The 25,763-nt window shown below is 40.4% G+C and overlaps 1 protein-coding gene across 6 annotated transcripts in view; it reads right to left on the bottom strand.

Moving 5' to 3' along the window:
- Nucleotides 1-25,763, bottom strand: part of BBX (BBX high mobility group box domain containing) — a 222,169-nt gene that overhangs the window by 124,967 nt on the left and 71,439 nt on the right. For 5 of the 6 annotated variants that reach the window (XM_075072610.1, XM_075072619.1, XM_075072608.1 and 2 more), the window contains exon 3: nt 11,833-11,902. The gene's annotated coding sequence lies outside the window, so the exon portion shown is untranslated. Of the gene's footprint in view, nt 1-11,832; nt 11,903-20,491; nt 20,512-25,763 lie in introns of those variants that run through there. The other variant, XM_075072615.1, reaches the window with a different exon arrangement.

Genomic DNA, 25,763 nt, shown 5'->3' with positions numbered 1-25,763 from the left:
TCTCTAATCCTACAGAACCAACCAACTCTAATCAACCTGCTCTCCACATCCCATTTGCATCAGAGAGCTGAGATTTTTCAAAGCTTAGTAGGGGATTTAGACACAAAACTGCTCTTAATCTCAACCAACTGGCCTTCATACACAACAACAACAGAGCAAGAACAATTAACTGGTTTTGACCAAGTATCATAGAATACCAGGGTTGGAAGAGACCTCAGGAGGTCATCTAGTCCAATCCCCTGCTCAAAACAGGACCAATTCCCAAATAAATCATCCAACAGATTTTTGCCCCATATCCCTAAATGGCCCCCTCAAGGATTGAACTCACTAAAACCACTGAGCTATCCCTCCCCCGCCCCCCAAGTAAAGTGCTCTCCTACTGGAAATTTAATACAGTAACACATGGTAACATTTGTGGTAGGAGGTATAAAGGTATTAATGGTTGTTTTGCAAAATGATTTGAGTGTGCCAGCACTAGAGTGTTAGCAGATGCTTGCCTTTACACAGAACAAAATATACAGTGAACTAATAGTTCAGGGATACTGTTCCTAGAAATTTCTGTTTTGTAAATATAACAAGTTGACATTACAAGAAAATTAATTGCTGAACGAATTCCTCAAATCATTTACAATGTATTTGAGTTTAAAATCTGAAGCTATTAACAAATGGCATTGACCTAGTAAATTTTGTTTTAATATAAACGGGGTGCAACAGTTCTGGGGTACCTAGAAGAACTTAAATAATATCAAGAGCCTCAATCTCTTGCTTATTCTTTCTCAGTTTAGAACTTTTTCTAGAAAACATGACCTGTGAGGGAAGATTGAAAAAACTGGGTTTGTTTAGTCTGGAGAAGAGAGGACTGAGAGAGGACATAACAGTTTTCAAATATATAAAAGGTTGTTACAAGGAGGAGGGAGAAAAATTGTTCTTAACCTTTAAGGACAGGACAAGAAGCAATGGGCTTAACTTAACTTGCAGCAAGCTTTAGGTCGGACATTAGGAAAAACACATTAGGAAAAACTTCCTAACTATCAGGGTGGAATAAATTGCCTAGGGAGGTTGCAGAATCTCCATCTTTGGGGATTTTTATGAGCAGGTTGGACAAACACATGTCAGGGATGGTCTAGATAATACTTAGTTCTGCCTTGCATGCAGAGGACTGGACTAGATGACCTCTTGAGGTCCTTCCAGTTCTATGATTCTATGATTGAGCCTCCGTGCCCCACATCCGGTGCGCCTGGCGCAGAGGGGCAGGCTCTCAGGCTGTTTCTGGGGTAGGCCCAGGTCTTATGCTGTGTTAGGGTAGGGTGCAGCCTCACCACAGAGTCCGTGTCCCCAGGATGGAGGATGAGGAGGCTGCAGGGTGATCTCCCACCTTCAAAAAGCCAGTGGCCTGTGCTCCCCACTGCCATGCTGGAACCTCTGCATTTATTTATTGACAAATAAAACTTGCAAAATTTTAAAATATTGTGCACAGAATTTTTAATTTTGGGGGGCAGAATGCACTCAGGGGTAAATATTATTATGCAGCGTGTAGTAGCTTTTAAATATACTTGCTGCACCTGACACAATAGGGTCTGTCATCTTTTTGGCTCAGACTTGCAATAAAATTCATATTAACTCAAATGGTGAAACAGTCCAGCCATCAGAAAGGAATCAACTAGCTTGTTTGGACTGGACAGACTACTGTTAAGAAGAGGAAGTATCAAACTCCTCCTACATTCAACACACTCAATACTCATAGCGGGTGGGCGTTAGACTAGGAAAGAAAGGAAAAGAGTTCAGGAAGTGGGTTTGCATAACTCAATCTGGCAGTTACTTTGGTCAGGCAATATATGGTAGAAGACAAAGCAGTTCCAAAACAAAACAAATTCAAAGAGAAATTAATAGATATCTTGAAATATCCATGCAGGATTGTAATGAAAAAACAAGCAAGGAGAAATAGAAGCCATCACTAAATATCAGCAGATCTTCATCTAGTGGGCATACTGTGGATGATTATTTTCACATCAGTGAAGCTGGATATAATCCATAGGCAGGAGAAAGAAGAAATGGATGGCTGTGTTTACATGACATTGTAAATATCTTTGACACCAAGGGACAGCAAGAGAAGAAGGAATAAAGTCTAAGGGCAAGATTACAGTGGTCTTACATGCCTATACGGTCATAAAGGAGTATAAAGTTCCTCCTTCCTCGCCTGCACAGACAATGCTCCACGTACAGGAAGGGATGGGAAATGGGTGGCACTCTGCCTCTGCTCCCCAAATGTACTGGTCAGTGCAGCTGAGGTAGCACAGAGAATGGAGTTATCTATTATTGGTACATAGCAGCTGCAGGTTACTCCCCTGCCGGACAAATACAGAGACTAGAAAGTGATTTGTGACTCTGCTCGTAGACAGCACAGCTACATGCAGACTTGTACTCAGGGAAGATTCAGTCAAATCACAATCTAACTCCAAAAGCTACTGTAAACATTTGTTAAAGGGCAGCAGGGCTGAAGAAGTCAGAGAGCCAAACAATTCCTAGACAGAGTTTTAGAATAATGTCATTAGGGGAGATTTTAACTCCCCAAATATCTGCTCGGTAACGAGAACAAAAAAAGAGGCAACAGAGATTTTCTTTAAATTGTCTTCCACTTAAATTATGATCTTAAAAGTAGAAGTATCTAGTTCTTCCCAACTGCTAGAAACTGACTGACTGAGAAAATAAGAAAGGAAGCTTGGAAGAAAAAAACTAATAGCATTCCTCTGCATTCCAAATTTATAACAATTCATCAGTAGCCCTCATCCTGCATCTTGCTGCACGTGGGCAAACTCCTGCATGCATACGGAACAAAGATTAAAATAAATATGTTGGTTTCTTTTTATTTGGCTTCTGGTTTCTGAGCTGCTAGGCTATATTCAGCTCATATTTTCAAGCTTTTCTTTGGAATCCTAAAAACTAGAAACTTTTTTTTTTTTTTGGTGAAGTTGAGATTCGCACATATACATATACCTCTAGGAACTGGAGCTTCAAGTAAAACATCCAACATCAGTAGACTCAATAACATGCAAGAGTTGACGACATTATACAATTCAGATATAGGGCCAAATCCTTAGCTATATAAATTAGTATAGGAGTCTATAGAATTATGCTGTTAACACCAGCTGAAGATCTTGGCCCATCTTCTTTACTTAAAATTAGGGCTGTTGACTAATTGCAGTTAACTCATGTGATTAACTAAAAAAATTTAATCAGGATTAAAAAAATTAATCACGACTAATCGCAGTTTTAACCGCACTGTTAAACAATAGAATACCAATTTATTAAATATTTTTGGATGTTTTTCTATATTTTCAAATATATTGACAAGATGGAGGAAAAGAGGGGATAATTGTACTGGGACCTCAAGCTCAGGGGCCCCAAAATGTCAGTAACTGGGGTGAAATGGGGATGAAGAGAGACAGGGTGGGGCCCCAGCATACATGACGTAGTGGGTCCCCAAATATCTTTCGACAGGCCTGAGTACACACAATGAAGCTTCCACAATAAAATTCACCCATAATTACTACAGGAGTCAAGATAACCATAAAAGCAGCAAAGAATCCTGTGGCATCTTATAGACTAACAGACGTTTTGGAGCATGAGCTTTCGTGGGTGAATACCCGCCTCGTTGGATGCATCCGACGAAGCGGGTATTCACCCACGAAAGCTCATGCTCCAAAACGTCTGTTAGTCTATTAGGTTCCACAGGATTCTTTGCTACTTTTACAGATCCAGACTAACATGGCTACCCCTCTGATAAAGGTAACCATATACAGCTGTAGGAGCAAATGAAAGAATTAGGCCTTTAATACATTTTTGATAGGATCTAAAATATTCTTGCACAAGCGTAGTGTTTGTTATAGTTTCCACTTTCGCCTTGAACTCATGTTCAGGAGCTTAAAACAGCAGTTGTTAATAAGCCATCATAACAATCACTACCCACTGCTCCTTTAACAGCAGAAGGAAGATAAATGAATGTACAGTGTATTTAACCTGATTTTCTGATCCATTAAGTGCTATTAGGCCATAAATTATAATACTGTAGCATTCTTGCATCTTAAAAAAAATAATAATAAAAAAGTCAATGAAAATATCCTGGATTCATTTTAAACAAGACAGATATGCTTAATGTTTATTGAGAGAAATATCCTGAGATGAACTTAAATACATTCCTAGCTATTATCAAAATTAACACAATACATCCTGCAAAATCAAGCTGTCCATCTTTTTTGTTTGTTTAAATGAGATAGCTGCAATACTCTGATTATAGAATTAGAACGTGAAAAATATTGTACCCATGAATTCAACTCCCTTGTCATCTCTTCCCTGGGAGATTGTCAATGGATAGTATTATACCAATTTTCTAGTATTACACATGCCCATCTTAAAGTTTAACGGACAGTTGCTCAATTTAGGATATAATTGTTCTCTAGAGTTACGTTTAAGATTTTAAAAAATTCAGATTGAAAAACAGAACTTGTGCAAAAACCTAGAGATAAAATATTTTTACAAAACGTGATGAGCAAGCAAATTCACTCTCTCTTATGCTTTTCCCTTTACTGCAGGCATTATTTTAAATGGACTTTTAGAGCACTGTAAACTCTTTAGTTCAGAGCCTCAATTTAGTTATAGAAAAATTAACTGAAACCAAAGGGTTAGATACTCTACTTTTTTGAGTGTGTGTATATAAAGTATTTGCAAAAGGATTCTGCCTCTTTTAGCCATAGTGAGTTGCATAAACTCTTTCTTGATCTAGTAATGCTCAGGAAGGTTGTGCAATGTCTCAGTACACAACTTTCAGGCGCCACCTAGTGTTTTTTTTTAAACTCTCCACTTTTTTAAACAGAAAAATATGGTACTTATCACTGCAGGATCATGACCTACAATAATAAGCACGATCTGAAAGTAATGCATATGCTGAAGCGCTTTGCTGATTGGATTGGGAGCAGTGTACACAGCATTTTGCATGATCAAACCCTTTAAGAGGTCTTATCTAGAGAAACCATTTAAAAAAAAAAGCAAACTCTACCATTCACTGCGTCCAGATCTTTCGTCAGCATAGGTTAACAATAGTTTTTAATCATCAGTGCTGGTTCTGTGATGTGGAATACTGTCCAATAACTAAGGCCAGCACGCTAATTAAGGCCTTGGATGGACATATAACAAGTCCCAAAGAATAAACAACAACCTGATTGTATCCTGTATGGACTCAGCATCAAACAGAGTAGGCTACGAGGATTGGCATGCTGGGTTCAAATGTGAGCTCAGCCTTTGACTCAGTGTGTGACCTTGTACAAATCATGCAAGCCCAAATTCTCTGTGCAATCTCTAAACCTGGATACCTAACTTCAGGAGAAAAGGAGTTGAATGTTAGGCACCCAAAATATTGACCCCTCTTTTGAAAATTTAGATCTGTCTGTCTTTTTAAGCCCTTTAAGAGATCTATCTATACACACATATGGTAAGTATTACAGTTTCAGAGAGAGAGAGAGAGAGAGAGCGCGAGCAATTAAAATATACAGTTGCCAAAGATCTTCTATTATCTTCTCTCCTGCTGGGGCAGAATCATACTCATTGAAAAAATAATAATTGTGTGTGATGGGTGAAGTCTTTATAAGACCCAGGAGTAAAGGAAGATGATTGACAGTTTGCCTAGCCAATCACTCAGAGACAGGGGAGGGACTTTCTTTCTCTGCAAAGAGTTCTGGGTATGAAAGCCCTCTATAAAAACTCTGGCTGCATCCTGGCCAGACAGTCAGAGTTGCAAGGCTGGGGAGGAAGGATCCTCTGCGGAAAGTCCTGTCTGTTGGGCCCAGGAGGCAAAGCGGTTCCATTTGGCTCAGTAGGAACACATAATGGAGTCTTTCCTACTGTTTGATAGGATTCCTTGCATTTCCCATGAACATGCCCATTCTAAAAACTATGTAAAAGCAGCTAAATACTACCAAAAAAACCCCAAAACAAAACTATATAAAACTATATTCTTTTAAAGGTGCGTTACAAACAAGAGGACACTAATAGTTCTGACTGGGACCATATAGTGGTGAGAAGGACCTGGAGATGCTGTGGGTCTGCCTGGCCCTTTATCACCTCTACTTTCACATTCTTCGGCTCCAGTTACATGGTGCACATGTATAACCCCTCAGTGGAATACAATAGGGACCATCATTCGAAGAAGAAAAAGGTACTTCCTCTTGTTTGTATTAAACCTGCTGTCTACTAATTTCATCACGTGACCCAGGTTTTTTATTGTCAAAAATAGTAATTAACACTTCTCTATTCATTTTTTCCACACCATTCATGATTTTATAGATTTTGATCATATCATCCTAAATTTTCATGGCATTCTATCACCATGGTAACATGAAGTTCTACTCATGGGGAAGACACAGAGCTCAGCAACACCAAGGAGCTGTCTGCGAAGGTGAACACATTGCATGGGATCACATTCAGGGGGCCAAACACAAATATGCATCATAACATGTAGTAAGGTTTCACAGCATGCATGTCAAATGTTATTTTCAAAGTTCCTTGATTTTTTCAATCTCATACAGAGCTATTCCTTATTGCAGAGAAAGCCAAAGAAAGGGTACGAAACTTAATTTCAGATGTTTCAGCAGGGCCTGATTAAATTAATCCTACAGTACTTCAAAACCTAACTGAAGCAATCATCTTTGAGAACTCATGGAGGACGGATCAAGTCAAGTCCCAGAATACTGAGGAAAGGCAAACATAGCATATATCTTTAAAAATTATACACCAGTCAGCCTAACTTCGATACGGAACAAATTATCAAACAATCAATTTGTATCCTCTAGGCTAATAGGCTCATAAGAAATAGCCAGCATGGATTTATTAAGAATAAACCATGACAAATCAACCTAATTTCCTTGTTTGATAGGGTCACTGGCCTAGTGGATAGACGAGAAGCAGTAGACAGGATATATCTTGATTTTAGTCAGGCTTTTGATGGAGTCCCACATGACTTTCTCATAAGCAAACTAGGGAAATACAGTCTAGATGAAATTACTAAAAGGTAGGTGCACAACTAGTGGTAGTACTGCTGAAAAAGATCTGGATCACAAATTCAACACGAGTCAACAACGTGATGCAGTTGCAAAAAACTAATTTTCTGGTTTCCATTAACAGGAGTGTCATATGTAAAACACAGGAGGCAATTGCCCTGCTCTACTTGGCACAGGCAAAGCCTCAGCTGGAGTATTGTGTCCAAATCTGGGCACCAAACTTCAGGAATTTGCAGATAAATTGGAGAGAGTGTCCAGAGAAGAGCAAGCAAAGTGATAAAAGGTTTAGAAAACCTGACCTATGAGGAAAGATTAAAAAAACTGGACATGTTTAGTCTTGAGAAAAGAAGACTGAGGGGGACCTGATAAGGGATGTTAAGGGCTGTTAAAAAGAAACTGTGATGATTTATTCTTCGTGTCTACTGAAGGTAGGACTACTAATGGGATTAATCTGCAACCAGGAATATTCAGGTTAGACATTAGGGAAAACTTTATAACTATGAAGATACTTCCTATTGGAATGGGCTTCTAAGGGAAGTTGTTGCATCCCCGTGATTGGAGGCTTCTAAGGAGGAGTTTGGACAAACCCTTGTCAGGGATGACCTAGCATGAGGGGCTGAACTAGATGACCTCTTGAGGTCACTTCCAGCCCTACATTTCTGTGATTCTATGTTTCAGTTACTCAATGTGGAAAAGACCTCCCCAAATAAATACATAACCCTAGGCCAAAACTTCCAAACCCGGTTGCCCAATGTTAGATTCCTAAATCTAAATTTACACACGTAAGTAGAAACATGTATTTGGTCTTACATTTTTTTTTTGGCCTGCCTAATACATTATATCTGACTTGCCAGAGTTTGTTACTTTCTATTTTCCTGAGTAGGATTTTACTTCCAACTTTTAAAAGATGTCTTTTATTTTCTCTAAATGCCTCCTAACCTCCTCATTTTTGTGTAGTTCCCTTTTTTGAAGTTAAATGCTAATGTTTCTTTGGTCTTTTCTCCCCTACAAGGACGTTAAATTTAATTACATTAATTACAAATAAATTGCTATTACCAAACTGTTCAGCTATATTCACCTCTTGGACCAGATTCTGTGCTTCTTTCATCAGAGCACAAAGGACTTGTGATCCAGCTGCAGATCTTGACATAACATAAAACTGACTCTCTTAACAAAATCCTCTCAAAACAGTTGTATTTTCACACATACAGTAGCTCCTCACTTAAAGTTGTAGTTATGTTCCTGAAAAATGCTACTTTAAGCGAAATGATATTAAGCAAATCCAATTTTCCCATAAGAATTAATGTAAATGGGGGGGTTAGGTTCCAGGGAAATTTTTTTCATCAGACAATAGACTATATTATAGTGTGTGTGTTTGTGTGTGTATAAACAAACAATTTAATACTGTACACAGCAATGATGATTGTGAAGCTTGGTTGAGGAGGTGAAGTCAGAGGATGGAATAGCATGGGATATTTCCAAGGGAATGCCTTACTGCTAAATGATGAACTACCATTCGGCTGAGCCCTCAAGGGTTAACACGTTGTTAATGTAGCCTCACACTCAACAAGGCAGCAGGAATGGAGGGAGAGGAGAGAGCATGGCAGAGAGTGACAGAGACACACACCATGTGTATGAGAGAGAGACATGCATTGTCCCTTTAAGTACACTGACCCCACTCTAAGTACCCTGCCTTTTTAAGTAGGTCAGCAAGTTGAGACAGCAACTGCTGCCAACTAGCTCCGTCCACCCTGAGCCCTGTCATGTCCCTGCCCTGCTTTGTGGAGATGAGGTACAGGAGCAGGGGACAGAAGCAGGGGGAGGGGGACACCCTGTCGTAAACAGATAGCTAAGGGTTAATGTTTCTTTTACTTGTAAAGGGTTAACAAAGGGAACCAAACAACCTGACCAGAGGACCAATCAGGAAACAAGGTTTTTCAAATCTCACAAGGGGGGAAGTTTTGGGTGTGTTTTTTGTGTTTCGTCTCTGTTGCTCTCTCGGCTCTGAGAGTGATCTCTCTATCTTCAGGCTTTCTAATCTTCTGTTTCCAAGTATAAGTACAAAGGTAGAAGACAATAGGCTTATATTGTTTTTTGTATTTACATGTGTGTAGTTTGCTGGAATGGTTAAATTGTATTTCTTTTTGGATAAGGCTGTTTATTCATTTTGTTTTTTTTTAAGCCAATGACCCTGTATATTGTCACCTTGATACAGAGACCATTTTTATGTCTTTTTCTTTCTTTTTATATAAAGCTTTCTTTTTAAGACCTGTTTGATTTTTTTTCTCTGGTTAAGGCTAAGGAACGAAGGGAGGGGGAAATCTCTTTGTGTTAGAGTTACTAAGCTTGAATTTGTATAGCCTCTGGGTGAGGGGGAGAGACACTTGATCTCTCGGTGTTTGTGTTTCAAGGAATTGAAGCAGGGTAATCTCCTAGTGTACCCAGGGCGGGAAGATCTGGGAGGAGGTAAAGAGGGGGAAGGGAAGTGGGTTATTTCCCTTTGTTGTGAGACTCAGGGCATCTGAGTCTTGGGGTCCCCCAGGGAAGGTTTTGGGGAGACCAGAGTGAGCCAGACACTGGAATTTCTGGCTGGTGGCAGCGCTATCAGATCTAAGCTGGTAATTAAGCTTGGAGGTTTCATGCAGGCACCCACATTTTGGACGCTAAGGTTCAGAATTGGGACTTATGCTATATGACACACCCTGACATTAGCACCCCTCTTCCCCCTCTCTGTGCACAACAAGCAGGAGGCTCCCGGGAGCAGCTCCAAGGCAGAGGGAAAGAGCAGCACACGGCAGCATGGGGAGGGACAGCTGAACTGCCCAGCAATTTATAGCCTGCTGGGCAGCTGCCACACAGGGAACTTATGGGAGCTTATGGGGAGCTGCCAGTCCACCCTGGTTACAAGCCCCCACCAGCTAGCTCCAACGGGCTGATCTTCCTGCAAGCAGTGGACAAAGCAGGCGGCTGCCAAACAACATTATAAGGGAGCGTTGCACAACTTTAAACGAGCATGTTCTCTAATTGATCAGCAACATAACAACGAAACAACATTCACCGGGATGACTTTAAGTGAGGAGTTACTGTATATGAATGCCAGCATGTTCTTTTTAGGTCTAAATAGTTCAATTATACAGAGACACTTAGTCTGTGGAGTCTTGAAGTATTCAATATCTTTTGGTAACATTTTTTTTTAATTTTATTATATTTATTTCAGTATATAATGATATAAAATGATTCCCTCTTTCCTACGATTTGTTACTCTCGGTGCCTTTGGCATTATTAAAACAATAATATCACCTAATAAAACAAAAAAGGGCAGCAAAAAAACCAAGAAAAACTCCAACAAATCCCTATCCCGACACAGCCCAAACAGTAGGTCTTTCACTCACCCAAACTCCCATCCCCCAAAAATAATCACTCCCAACCTGATCCACCATCTTCAAAACACCCAGGAGAACATGATGGGCCTTACAAAACACTCTGGAGATCATCAGTCCCATACTGCTCAGGACCAAAACAGAAGCCTGTTCCACAACTCAGGGCTCCTTACAGAGTACGTTCTACCACTGACCTCTTTTCTATTAAATCATGGGGATTCCAACATAAGCACCTCTGCTGACTGCAACAGTATGGTACAGGGAGACAGGCAGTCTTAAGTAGGTGGACCCTAAGCAACTTGTTTGACTCCATTTTTCTCAGACTATATTTTATTCTCAGTTAGAAATCCTTTGTGCGGTGAGACTTAAAGAATTTATTTTCACTCAGCTGCATTAGAAATCCTAAAGTAAGGATGATCCTGAAGTACAATGTCATTGCAGGTATTTCCAACATTTGTTCTGGCGTTAATTATTAATCCTTTTGGGGATCAGGGAAAGAGCTGAACGAACATCTACTAAACTTCTTTATGCCCTATGGTCCTTTGCTGTTTCCATTTGCCCCAGATTAAATGAATCTGCCCACAATTAAAAGCAAAGGGCTTATAAGAGTTGGTTCTAGATGTAACTCGGTTGGTGCTAGCATAAAGTATCTCATTATTAAGTATCTCAGTTTGCCTCTCTCAAAATCTAAAATATGATAACTGAAACATTTTGCCACCATCTCAGAATATCAAATCAATCTTCTTCATTGTAGATTCTTCCCCTAGTTGGACAAAATTAAATCACAGCAAATGGTCATTGCTCCTAAAGTCACCTTGTATTCACAAATTCCACTGGACATGCCAGATACTAAAATCAAAACAGTACACACACGTGCCAGCCAAAAAGAAAAGCTCAAAATTCAAAACCAAGACACCAAACCAAAAACAAACAAATTAACAAAACCCACATGCCACACTTTCGTATTTTTCTTTGAGACAGGAAGAAAACCCAAAACAAATGAGGATAGCATTGCAGAAACTCCAAGTAATTACATGAATAGGTAAAGCTGATGAAAAATCTGAATGACCACAAAAATGGAAGGAAGCAATGAATTTCCACATCTCTAAATAACATACTTGCATCACCTATCAGAAAAGAGGATGATGACCCAATAACATACATTATTCCCTGCTGCCATCTAATTACCTTAAAGTTGACCTTCAATATTCGGATTTGTGTTATTTTTGTTTCCTGCTTATGAATAAAGAAGGTCTGGAAATAGTTTTTGGTTGTTTTAAACCATACACAGTAGGAAGAATGAGACAAACTCTCAGCTGAGGCAAACTGGGATAGTTCCATTGACTACACTGGAGTTATGCTGACACCGGCCAAGGAGCTTGGCCCATTACAACTTGTCTTACCTGCTGCTGGATGAAGAGTCTCGGCAGCCTGGAGAACTAGTAGGATTATGACATCACAAGAAACTGAAACCTAAGGAAGCAAAAAGAGGAAGGGATTTTAGTTAGACGATTTAAAAAACCTTTGATTTTTGTTTACATTATCACCTATTTAACTCTCAATTCCTAATACCCACTCAGGATAATAATTCATTATGAAAGATTCAACACTTTTGCCACAAAAAATTCAGAGCAGAGAAAACTCCTACTGCAATTCTCCAACAAAAACAAGATTTGGTATTTCTAAAACTGGAGGGGGAAGTCTCTTTCTTTTTACAGCATGAAGAGCAGCTCCTTTTTCCATTTCTGCTGGTCATTAAAAGGTCTTCCATTGTGTATTTACCACATTCACTTACTGAGAAGTTAAGTTTGACATGGATCATGAAAAAAAGGAGATGAGGAAGAGTTTTATCAAGTGCATTCTGTCTGTAAAGTGCTTTCTGATTCCTGAATGGAAGATACTATATAAAAAGTATAAATGTTTACTGCAAACTACACTGCTATCAGCAAAAGACAAATTGCAGACGTGCACAGACAACACAGAAGTCAAACTGAAGCTCACACAAATGAAACTACCAACACCAAAGCATCTCTGTTCAGAGAAAACACCTGCTTGCAAAGCACTCCCTACAAGTAAAGAGCTATTCTTCAACAGAGAAAGACAGTCCGCAATTTTCCCCTTGCAGTGACACTTGTCATTGTTTTTTCCTACTACTGTACTTAAAACTTAGCACTACTTATTGTTTAGTAAGAATATCTAGCTGAATAATCTGATTTTGATAGAGTTAATTTAAAGCAGTGATAGTTTTAGATTAAGCCTAAATTATCCTGCAGTGAAGTCTATGGCAGTATAATTCAGTTCTTGCCTTAGCTTGGGTTTCCTCAACTGCGATAGAATTTTCCCCACTTAATTTTCTCCAAAGCAATTAAAAACTTCTCTTGTCTTTGCAACATAAGCTGAATCTAGGTAGTTTCAAAAACTAGTTTTAAAAAGACTAGTTTTAAAACTAGTTTTAAAAAGAACCACCAAGTCACAGTTTGAAATGAGGTGATGCTAGCACTTATCCTTACAATCGGTACTATACTTTCCAAACTGGCCATTGGCAATCAGAGAACTATTTTCCCATAACCAGCCACCGAGTTGGGTAATGCCTATGCCTAGAACATTCAGCCTGATCCCCTGACAATCAAAAAACAACTGAAGCAAATAGAGGTCTTCAAACACCAGCCAGAAATACCAAAGAGACTCTCTTGCACTCCAGTGGCACTCAAATAATAATCAAAATGAACAAGAGTAAGTGACAGGTTATTAAATCCTCACAGTGAAATTCTCTTAACTACAAATGACAATGATGACAAAAACTGAAGTCAAATCACAGTGCAGCAAGGCTCACAGGAACTTCACTGCAAATGAGTGGCATTGGATAGCTCCTCACTCAAGCTGCCTGGATGAGTGCTTTTACCACACCTCAGAATATTGCCTTATGTTAAAACTGCATTAACTGCTGCTAAATATTCCTAGTACGTTCAGGTAGCATGCATCTGCAGAAAGAGACTGCATCAGGCAACCCTGAACATTAAATTGATGTCAAAGGATGACATCAGCACACAGGCGCAGTGAAGCACATCCAGCTAACAGGTTAACCCTCGCTCAGTATTTGGGATAGTTAATCATCTGCCCTTTTCTTAGGTACTTTTATGGTCTTCATTCCAACAGTAGTCAAGAATCTACAAAATCCAAGTGCCATTTGAAGGGGCACTCCCAGCTGGAGCTCTCAGAGTTAACACGATATTACACACGTGTCCTTGCCCATATTAGTGGTTTACGTTTCCTTTAAAAAAAAAAAAAAAAGATGTCTCGCATCCCTTTCACTATATGTAAGACTTTCAGAAGAAGGGGAAACTGACTGACTATATAAAGGAAACAGTGTTCATGATTACTCACAGAGTGCTGTCAAATGTACATAAAGTAAACAACAAGAACTAGAGATTAATCTCTTTCAATTGTAATAATCATAGGTGTTTCCTGTAATAGTAAAAGATTGGAAAAAAAAGACCGTCAGGGGCGCTGTTAACAGCATACATTTACGATCTCTTTAATTCATCTTTTTCTCATGTAGGATGTAATTATTTATTATTCAGAAAGCAACGGTACACCACATGTGCTATAAACTTTTTCCATACACAGGAAGACCCAGATCCTGGCTCTAAGAGCACACATTCTAAAGTTCTAATCTACTTATTGTTTTAGGTGGATAACATGCAGAATGCTAAGACCTCCTATTGGGGTAAACATAGAACTGAAGTCACTGTAAAGCCTGTACTAAAGACCATCTTTATTAAGCAACTGCACATCTTAAAATTGTTCCAAAGTATTCCCAAATGTTTTAAATACAATTCTCCTCCTCCTTTACGAGAAAGCAGGGTGTGTTAAGTAACAACTTTTTCTTTTTCTTCTTTTTTTAAAAAAATGTTCATGCCCTTTGCAGAGGAGGAATATCTCCCATATACAAGTTACACAAAACTGGGTCCTTTGTAAGACTTAGGCCAGAGAAACCTGTAAGAGTATCGATGGACAACAAGTGATCACTGTTAGAATGAGGTAGAAAATCTAATCTCCACTGTGGCTGGTATCAGAGAAACTCAGGACAAAGTCATACCTAGGGTTATATCAGCTTTGCATTCAGAAAGGAATCTGAATCAGCATGTATGAAATATGGTATGCAGGTGGCACACTGGGACCATTGCTAATTTCCCAGCCCAAGAGCTAGACTGTACTAGTAAGGCATGTCATAAAGATATCTGTTGCATATCTTTGCCTTTGAAGGGCTTCCCTCGTCAGTCTGGAACGGTTTGAGACTGTCCCTTTTCTGAAGCACAGAAAGCAGATCTTACAAACTAGATAAAGGACTTTTACCTGCACTATGACGATGGAAATCATATGCTCCTGGAGAAAAAACCCAGGCAAGAATGAAAACTGAAACTGACAGCTTTATCTTATGATGCCTGAAGACCACCTGTGAATTTGATAAATGACTTAGTGTAGGAACCACCCCTCAATCGTAGGTAGTACCCAGTAAGGCCAAATACATCTTAATAGAAGAGCTAGGATTTTTGGTGGGAAGGTTTGCTTTTTTCCACCAAAAGAGGCAGGGTAAGGGGCAGTAGAGATGGGTAAGACAGAAATAAGATGTAAAAATACAAATACTGTTGGCATAAGAGTTTATTAAGTTCAACGTTGCAGAGGACAAAATCCTCTCATATATGTACTATTTTCCATTTTGTACAAATCACAGTTTTATTATGAGCCTCCTGCACACTCATTCATAACAATAAAATGTATTTGGGGAAGGAACTAACTAACTTTTGCTGGTCTCAAGTGGTTGTCTAACAGAGGTTTTTAACATTGTTTGGTCTCATACAAAGAAGCAAGAACTAAGGTACAATGGAATAACTAGTAGTTATTATTTTATTAAAATCATTAGACCTATTTTCTGCAACAAAATCGGTAAATACTAGGCCTCACATGCTTGAGAAACAGCTTTGCTTCTAGGACCTCTTGAACTTGTAGCTTTACAAGTTTAATAACTGTGCGTGTTTTTACAAGAACCTAAACAATTAAACCCTTTCTAGAGACTCTCTTTAAATTGCCAAAAAGCTCATGAGAGTTGATGTTTTGCAAGATGCACCATAGAAAACAGGATAGCTGCATTGTCTTAGAGTTCAACAGCAGCATGTGCTACGCATGAACACCTACTAAATTTAGGCAGCTCTTGTTACTCCAGCCAGTGTCTGATTTGAAACATGCGTTGTTTTCTCAACAGTACCCACAAATACCTTTTGTTGTGCAACTACAGATCTGTCCATTCATTGAACTGATTCGGGACAACTCTTTGATGACAGAAACTGAAGCAGATCTATATATAAGTTACTGCATGGTGGACAGGAAAATGAAACTTCTGGCCTCCTTTACATACAACCTTGATTTAGTTTAATTAACCCAGTTCACACCCTTGAGTGGACACTCTTATTTCAGTTTAAGGGTGGCTTGTTTTGGTTTTGCTTAAAACTAACTTGGACTGAAATAAGCCTGGTTTAAACTAATATGAGAGTCTCAACATAGCCTTTTTTTGCATTGATTTAACTAAATTGGGTTAAAAAAAATCACACCTCAAATTAAACTGGTACAACTCTGCACGTAAATAAGTCCTTATCTGCAAGAAAAAAATAGTGGTTTAATTATAGTAGTTTAACGATAATACTTGGCACTCTCCTGCAGAATCAGAGCTTTGATAATATATTATATATATAAAAAAAGCTTCCAGCTCTTGTGAAGATAATGTTTTGAATGTGGACCAAGCATAATCAAAGTACTGCTGACTGCCTAAGTCCGAAGACAGCTACAGTGCCCTCTGCTGTGGTCATGAATATTTTCAGGCTGCAGCAAAGACTAAACACACTGCTGTTCAGAATTTTGCAGGCCAAAGTGAAACTGATGATCAGGTTAGTTTCATTCCGCTGTTGCTGGCTTGAGAAAGGCAGAAGCTATTCACTGGAGGAGAAATTAAAAGCATCAGAAACCCATGGAGGTTGATGGGGGGAAAGGAACAGAGAAATAACGTTTTTCTCTTGAATATATTTGAAGGCCCCAGCTGCAAACACTTCATCACTTACATATCTAGAGATGGATCTAAAAGAAGTGGTCTCCCAAGCAAAGTTCAGGGGCAGCACTATCAGGAGTTCTAGAAGTCTTTTCAGACTTGTTGTGATGGCTGGACAAAGAGGAAATAATGAGCTTCTAATTAAGTCTTGGCCCCTGGATCTAACTTATGCAGCCTCCTCTCATCTTACTATCAGTCTCTGGCTAATATCTGGTACATTTTTTAAGACTGTAGATTCACAAAAACAACAAGGAGTCCTGTGGCACCTTAAAATCTAACAGATTTATTTGGGTACAAGCTTTCGTGGGTAAAAAATCCACTTCTTCATATACGAAAGCTTATGCCCAAATAAATGTCAGTCTTTAAGATGTCACCGGACTCCTCATTGTTTTTGTGGATACAGACTAACACGGCTACCCCCTGATACTTGCCACCATATAAGGCACCGTAGATACACAGCTACTCTGTAGACATTCTTGCATCATGTAAATGCTTTCCACCGTTACAGATAACATAATATGTGCAGGAGCACTGTACTTTACAGAGCAGCATGACTCTTTATACATGGTTCTATAACAGTACATTAGATGTTGCTAATTTTCAAACCAAAGCAGCCTATTCACAAAGCTGTGGATTTCCATATAGGCAGAACCGTACTTTTGAAAAGTTTGAATATTCAACAACAAGCATCTCCTGACCTTAAGGCTTCTGGAAAAGTTACAGGGAGGAGACTGAAAAGGCTCAAAAAACCAGGAGGCAAATAAAAAGCTTTTTTTTTTTTTTTTAAAGCATGAATTTTAATCCAATCTCATGATTCCTGAGGCCTAACTCTTGAATGGTTGGAGCTGACAGTACTTAAATTGCCAGGCTTGCTCTGGTTTTCTGGGGAATCCCAGTGTGTTTTGTGGAAAATGGGGGGTTTGTCCTGGTTTCCTAATCATCGACCCCATCTCCTGCATCTTTTCCATCTCCTCCCCTTACATTTTCCCCACCACCTATCTTGATGGAGGGCACCCTAGTTCATGTATTGCATTTACATTGTAAGAGACTAAGGCACAGAAAATAATGAGTCTGATTCTGCTCTCTTACCCTGGGTTTCAATCATGAGTAATTCCTTGAAAATCAGAAGAGATAAATTGGTGTAATAGAGCTGATTCAGACAAAATATATGTATTTCAAACTGATGTAGTATTGTAGGGACCTCAAAAATACGACTTAAGCCCATTAAAAGGACTCACGAATAAGTCCATCAGATGAATTAAAATGGAGTCTAGCAACACGCAGAATATTTGTTTTCAAATGGAAAGAAATAAAGCTTTGTGGCTTGTTTTCACTGCTCCAGCAGTACCATTTCTCAACATAAAACTGAGGAGCACTCCACAGAAAGAGGGTTGCAGAGGCCCTCAAAGGCCCAGCCCCAACCCTCAACCATCACAAGTCACCATGAAATATTAGAAGTGTCAGAGCCTGAGCAAGGTCCTTGGGTTCCAAGAATGTTCCAGACACAATCCATGTCCCCAAAAGGCACAGCTGAGCATGGAAAAAGCAGGCAAGTAGAATTCCTTTCACCACCCTAGAAAGCAGTCTTGCTACCAAGGTCTGCAGCGGCTGCAGGCAACAGAACTGCTTTCCAGTTAGTCAATAGAGAGCTTGTTGCAATAATGCAGCTATAAAGGCATGAGTCATTGTAATGAGATCATAGTTCAGGAGGAAGGTTTGCAGGCTGGTGACATTCCTAGGGTGTTTACTATTTTAAAGAGCCCAGTTAGAGCCAACATCGGATTGTCCAAAGTCAGCCCACAGTCCAGGAACACACTATGCAGGGCCAGTGCAACCATTTAGGCGACCGCACTGGCATTTGGGGGGGGACGCCATTTTCTTCAGCAGAGACCGCTGCAGCCGGATCTTCGGCCGCCCCAGTCACCGCAGGCATTTAGGCATAGGGAGCTGGGGCAGGAGAGCGCAGGGAGGGCTGCCTGCAGCAAGTAAGGTGGGGGGGAGGCTGCATGCAGGGGAACTCCCCGCCCAGCTCACCCCTGCCCCACCTCCTCCTCCAGCACGCTGTGGCCGCTTCACTTCTCCCGCCTCCCAGGCTTGCAGTGCTTAAGCTGATTGGTGCTGCAACCCTGGGAGGCGGGAGAAGTGAAGCAGCAACGGGGTGCTTGGGATACTCATGCTTGGAATAGGGTTGAGCTAGGGCAGGGGTGCCTCAGGGCAGAGGGTGGGGAGCTGCCGCGGGGGGGGGGGGGACGCCTCAGGGCAGCGGTGCGGGGAGGGGAGCACAAAGTGGAACTTTTGCCTAGAGCGCGAAACATCCTTTCACCGTCCCTGACACTATGGGCCAAATCTTGCTTACCCTAGACACCCCAGAAGTCTCACTGTAAACTTGGGGCTACTTGCCTGAAGTAAATGGGAAAACCTGGGTGAGACAAGCAGCATTTGGCCTTAAGCCTGGGCATTACCTCATCCCCACTAACACATCTCCCTGACTATAAGACTGGAGGCTTAGCAGCGGCCCCTCACTCCCCACCTGCTGTCTGAGCTAAACAGCATAATTTTAGATTTGCTGAGATTTAATTTAACATTGTATTTTATTTTAAATAAAATTGGTGGTTTGAGCAAGAGGAGACTTAGTCACTGAGTGTCTTTCTGAAGACTCAGACAACATCAAATACTGCAAGTACTATGTTATTAGCCAGCATTACATTCTCAATTTTCAATCCTTATTTCTAAAATAGTGATACATATCCTCATCTACTGTACATCACCACAGCCCCAGTGAGTTCAATGGAACCACCCTGATTCACAATGGCTACAAATCTGGGCCCAACATTATTTATTAAAAAGAAAGCCAAACCATTTTTGCCATTGTTTTGATGAGAAGAATTTACCCCCACCCTCCCCCCAAGGTTCTTGGGTGAACAGCAACTACTTCAGGAAACCATGTTAATAAAAATAAAGACAGAGATTACACTGAAAAGACTTTTAAAGACTCACTTACTCTGCTCCAGAATGGACACTATTAATATAGAAGACAGCATAAACCTATCCACAATCCCCCTAGATGTGTTACATTCTGGAGGAGTCTATCCAAGTCAACAGACGAGAACCTCTGCTTGCCTGTACATTGTGATCTAGAATGTTTCGAGTTAACTGTTCTAGAGCTCCTATCTATATGGAAAATAGAGCGCTGCGCTGTGGAAAAGTCAGAATTCATACTGAAATTGAAAAGACTAAGCAGCACAAGGTTCATAGTAATGATGATCATTCTGTCCTATCAACAAACTTGAGACTGATTTCTTCCTCTTTATTGCAATGGGCCCTATTCATAATACCAGACAAACCAGCCGCAGTGGCAAGCATAAGGACACTACTCACACACTGGTCAGAACATGTAAGTGCCCTATTTACACTTCAATCTTATTCAGCAACTGAACAGTGGGGAAAGGGAAGAACAGAGGTTTGCCTGCAAGATTCTCCCCCAACCCAACCTCTGTGCACTTGAGATGCCATAACAAGATGCTAATACTTTTCTACACTTGTAATATTTTTAAAATGCTCCACACATACTTCTGGTTTGTACCTAGAGCTTAGGTGCCACTCTAAACAATAATAATGGCCCTATATGCTTAGTGGGACATCTCACTGTAATACATGCTATGCCTAGTAGCAAGGCTTGGATCTAAGGTATTATTTTCTATGTGTGATACTGCTCACCATGTTTTCCAAACTCTCAAGTACAAGCCCTGCTCCAAGGCGCTCACAGTCCAATTAATTCTTAAAAATACTCACATAGCTTTCCATCTTCAAAGAATACTAAAAATGTTAATTAATCAGTTAAATTAACACAGGCTCATAACATAGCCATGGAGCTGGAAACTATCCTGGTTATTGATAACAGTAACACATCAAGCACACATACCTCCCTCCCCTTCCAGCTACCCACTCACCCATCCACCCACCCCATGGAAGGCCTCTCCAGAGAGTCTCTGAAATCTATGCTGAGGGTTGAGCAGCGGAGCTACAGCCTCCGAATGTCAAGTTGGGGGACAAGATTGTCCCACTTTCAACCCTATGGAAATTAGTCAAAAGTCAAAGCTGTGTGTTATGTTTTCTGTGGAGAAGTCTCCTCCCACTCTCTAAGGGATCAGAAGGAAGCCGTGGCCAGGAGGAGTGAAGGTGAGCTACCAGGAAATTGGGGGGGGATGGGGGATGGCAAATCCAGTGCAGAGGCACAGGGTCCTCAGGCAGATGACCATGATAACCCACAAATTTACCAGGACTAGGGGAGGGTCCTGCAGCCTGTTCCACAGGGGAGGCCCAAATCTTACCTCCTCAGACGGGGCACAGAGGAGAATGAGTGTTTTGAGCCTCTCCGAGATTTTCATCTCTTGAGCTTCTTCCACGGGTTTGACCATAGAGGGTAGGAGTGGAAGGGAAGCTCTGAGCCACATTATGGTTTCTAATCTCAGAATGAAAGATGTATGTAATCTTTCTAGCTGAATTCAGCTTCTGCTTAAAACAAATTTAATTAGATCACAAAACAAATTTCATTTCTTGATTAAAACAATTCTTGGCATAAGGCCTGGAATGCGCTTCCCTAAAACATCTGAATGGACAGATGCTTCACACACTTGGATGTTCACATGACATAAACAAGAGGTTTGTGAACATGGCTGAATCAAAAGGGAGTCAGAATCTGCAAAAATGAGGGTGAATGCTCCCCTTATTTCCAGCCAGTCACTCAAGCCCAGGCCCCAGCACACTGCTCAGGCTGTATAATGGGACCTAAAAGGGGGTGGAAAGGGCCCACTGGCAATAGCTCCTGTCTGCCTGGCCAGCATAAGGGCTCTGCTGAAACATGGCTCCCAGCTGCCAGCATATGGGGCAGGTCAGGGGGAGGTAATGGGAGGTGGAACGAGAGGGTGGAGAGGATGTGTGGCTGTTGCATACTGTACTATGGCTGTCATCGTCTTCCATAAGAACGTCCATACTAGGTCAGACCAAAGGTCCATCTAGCCCAGTATCCTGTCTTCCAGTAGTGGCCAATGCCAGGTGCTTCAGAGGGAATGAACAGAACAGGCAATCATTGACTGATCCATCTCCTGTTGCCAATCCTAGCTTCTGGCAATCAGAGGCCAGGGGCACTCATAGCATGGAGTTGCATCCTTGGCCAAACTGGTTAATAGCCAGGGCCCACAGGAAGCAGGACACAACAGCCCTGAGTCTGCTCTAACTTGCACTGGCGAGGCTCTGGCTCCAATAGAATATAAGGAGTACAAAAGGCAACTTTAAAACATGTTCACACATCCCCATTCCCTACCCAAGTGCCAGGACCAGCTCCAGGCACCACCAAGCAAGCTCGTGCTTGGGTTGGCAGATCCTAAGGGGCAGCATTCTGGCCAAACCTAGGGAGGCATGGCTGCCCTATTTTTTTTTTTTCCACTTGGCCTCCGGATCCAGCCGCCCTGCACCCAGGGTTTTTTTGCTTTGCCTCTGGGTTCGGCTGCCCTGTGCCAATTTTTTTTTTTTTTTTTGCTTGCAGCAGCAAAAAAGTCAGAGCCGGCTCTGACAAGGGCAGAAATTGACACACTTTGCCCAGCTCTAGCTCCAGAGCATCGAACAGGGGGATATTAATTCATGCTACACTATCTGAAAGGTTTTATTGAGATCAGAAACAGGCATTTTAGGAAATCCCCTGTACATACTCTAGATCTGATGTGTAGAACGTTATTTTAACCAATATCAAGCCTGACAAAAGTTTCTAGGGAATTTCAAGTATGGAAAAATTAAATGCAATTGTTTTATTCAGTTTGAATTTTTCCTCACTTTGTACTGTGATTCAGCACTCTTTGCCTACCTCCTCCTGTGGCTCTGAAACCAGTCTTACCTAGGAACTACTCTGAAGATTCAAGGAAATCAGCAGTTCAGTTTCATTTTGTACGGACAAACATAGAGCAGGAACATTAAATGTTCAGTGCAAACTAAAATTAATCAGTTGATCTGGTCATGTATGCGCTACCAGGAAAACTGGGGAGAAATGCATGAGACTTATGACACTGTTTGCAGGTCCTGAAGTGCTTCCCTGCCTGCATTTCTTCCAATGCTGAAGGGAAAGGGGAAGGAAGTTGTTTTACATTTTCAAAAGCAATGCCACAGCCATGGTTCCTTGCTGTACTATTCATGCTACCTGATAGCTGACTGAATAGTCAAAGAAAGAAAAGTAAGGAAACAGAAAAGAAAAAGGAATCAAAAGCTTTAAGTTAAACTTTTTTCCATATGTAGTAAAAATGAGGAGTTTATCCAACTATTGATGGAACTCTGAGATCGCTCACAGAAAATGCAACTCAGCAATAAGAAGTCCTGAATAGGAGGAGGAGATGGAAAGCAGCTTGGAGAGGTAAAGGAAGGAACACAGAGGAGACAGAAAGAGAGACAGAAAAAAAAGAGACTGAATTACAATTTCAATTAAGCTTGGAAAAGCCATTGTGATTTCAGGTGTCTATTCAAATGAATGTGTCATCCTGATACTTTAACTGTGAGGAGGTCACCTGCTTGAAAAAAGATGTTCTGAAGAGTGAAGCAGCAATCATCAACTAACAACAATCCAGGATTTTAACAGGCACCCATCGGTTTGAAATATTACAATTGCAATCTAAATATGTTGTATCTATATTGTTATAAGTAATGTCTAAAAATGCCTATAATTATTGAAAGAGATGGGAGGAGACACTTGTCTCTCTCATCCGAGTACATATATTTCAACTGTAACTCATTTAAAGAACATTTTTAGCCCCAAAGTTACTTATGCTCCAAATAGATTTGCTGCCCCCTTGCCTTTTTGTCAAAATAATTATTTACAGCACAGATGCAGAATAATGAAACTGTGGTTGTTGAAAGGGCTCTTTATATCAAAGGAAGGAATCCCACAGCATTTGACGTTTTCTACAGGAATAATTTGTTTGCATCGGCTTTGTTATACATTGCATCCCACCCCCACTGAAGCTTTGCCAGGTTGAGAGGTATGTTTGCACAGAATTGGCGTTAGCTGTTCTGCTGATGGCATATGCACTTCCCTAGGCCCTGCATGAGGCTATTTAGCTGTATGATCTAGAGCAGAGGTAAGCAACCTATGGCACAGGTACTAAAGGTGGCACGCAAGCTGATTTTCAGTGGCACTCACATTGCCCAGGTCCTGGCCACCAGCCGGGGGGGGGGGGGGACTCTGCATTTTAATTTAATTTTAAAAGAAGCTTCTTAAACATTTTAAAATCCTTATTTATTTTACATACAACAATAGTTTAGTTATATTATAACGTTAAAATGTGTAACTGGCAGGCGAAACCTTAAATTAGAGTGAATAAATGAAGACTCGGCACACCACTTGCGAAAGGTTGCCGACCTCTGATCTAGAGAGCTGAAACTGAAGAGGCCCCAGCCAATTGTGCACATAGAAAGAAAAGAGAGTGGCGAGAATGATGGCTTGTTTGGTATCGTCACTCTCAGACCCACCAAAAAAAACCCAGCTAAAACAAACAAGTTTGTTTTTATTTTTTAATCTCCAGGCACACTATTTAAAAGAGTGAGTAGATGATATACTCTGTTACAGAGAGTGGACAGATATAACAATATTGATGATCCCAGGCATGATGGAACAGACTTCCAAAGATGAGATGGGCTTAAATCAAGAGATTTTAAATACAATAAATTATGGATTCTTTTTATTTGCCTTCTCTTTTTAAGCCTGAGCTTTTCTCTGATACTGAGGGTTTGAAACATTTTTTTAAAATGAAATCTGAGATTCTCACTTAACAATAAGATTCCAGGAGCTAAGCCTTTGAGACAGACATTGAATGTTATAAGACTTGCAAAAAAATTGTGAGAATTGGCAACAATTAAGTTAACAGCTTCCCTTGAAAGCACATTTTGTAGGTTCTTGTACAAAAGCGAATGAATCATAAATTGGCTAATAATTTTCCACTAGCATAGTTATCCAGAAATTTGCACACTCGGCGTCTTTATCAGCAAATCAGATTTCTTCTTTTGTTACAGGAATTTTTCTAAATGGCCCTGTCCCCCAAGCCTGTAAGCACCAGCTGTTCTCACTTTTTTTTAATATTCGGAGGTAACAAGCAATGCATCAGACTTCTTTTTACGATCACGGGATAGTACTGAGCAGATCAACTCCCATTATCATATTTTATTAATAAGTCTGTTCTCAGAGGGAATAAAAGACAGCCAAGACAAATATATGGGGCTGAAAATTCTAAGTGTGGTCTAGAGGTAAAATTCATCTGCCACTGTGTGTTCTTAGAAAAAAATTACTGAAATATTAATTTGTAGATTATTCTCCTCAGCTGTCTTGAAAAAGGGCCTGATTTAGAATTGCCTCATACCTTCGGCCTTACTCTTGAATGCCTTGTGCAGTTCTTTACAAGATGCTGCTAAATCAGAATGACAGAGTTGTTGCCTAGTACAGTGTTTCTCAATGACCAGTCTGTGCATTGGTGCCAGTCCCTGAGATCTCCCTGACACAGTTAGGAAGGCAGCAAGCCAATCTCTGGTATCAGAAAGGTTAAGAAACATTGGCCCAGTGGACAGCACTAGACTGGGACTCAGAAGATCTAGCTTTTAATCCTAGCTCTGGCCTGTTGCATGACAATGAGCAAGTCAGTTCACCATTCCGTGCCTCAGTTTCCTGATGTAAAAAATGGAGATAATGATATTGTATTCTTTGTCAAGGACTTTGATATCTAGTAATGAAAATCATTACGTAGGAGCTAAGTATTACTACTTTTCCTTGTGTAAATGTTTGCATCAGTGCGAAGGGCAAATGTGATTTAGGCCCAAAGCTTCAGTGACTCTACTTCTTTTTGCTGAACCGTAGAATACGTGAGAATTCTCTAGTTAGTTCACTGAATGCAGAGTAACCAATTAACCCTTAGGTGTGGTATGGGCACACACACTTCTGTTACATACAAACATTACATAAAATAAAAGCTAAATCTGTTCCATAATGCACAGTTTTCTTCCGTAAAAGGTTAAACCAATCAAGTCCCAGTGCACTACAGTATTAATAAGCAGTATGGCTTCTAAGGCATAACTGCATCAACACTTAAGTCCTTCTGAACTATGTTTTATGGTTTTCCTTTATTGAAAGGAACCCTATTTTGAAAAAAAATTATGATTTCAAGTTAACAATCTTTAACTAAACTGAAAATTTGTTTTTCTAAT

Source organism: Chelonoidis abingdonii, chromosome 1, assembly GCF_003597395.2.
Source record: "Chelonoidis abingdonii isolate Lonesome George chromosome 1, CheloAbing_2.0, whole genome shotgun sequence".
NCBI lineage: Eukaryota > Metazoa > Chordata > Testudines > Testudinidae > Chelonoidis > Chelonoidis abingdonii.
This window is presented reverse-complemented; position numbering and strand designations above follow the sequence as displayed.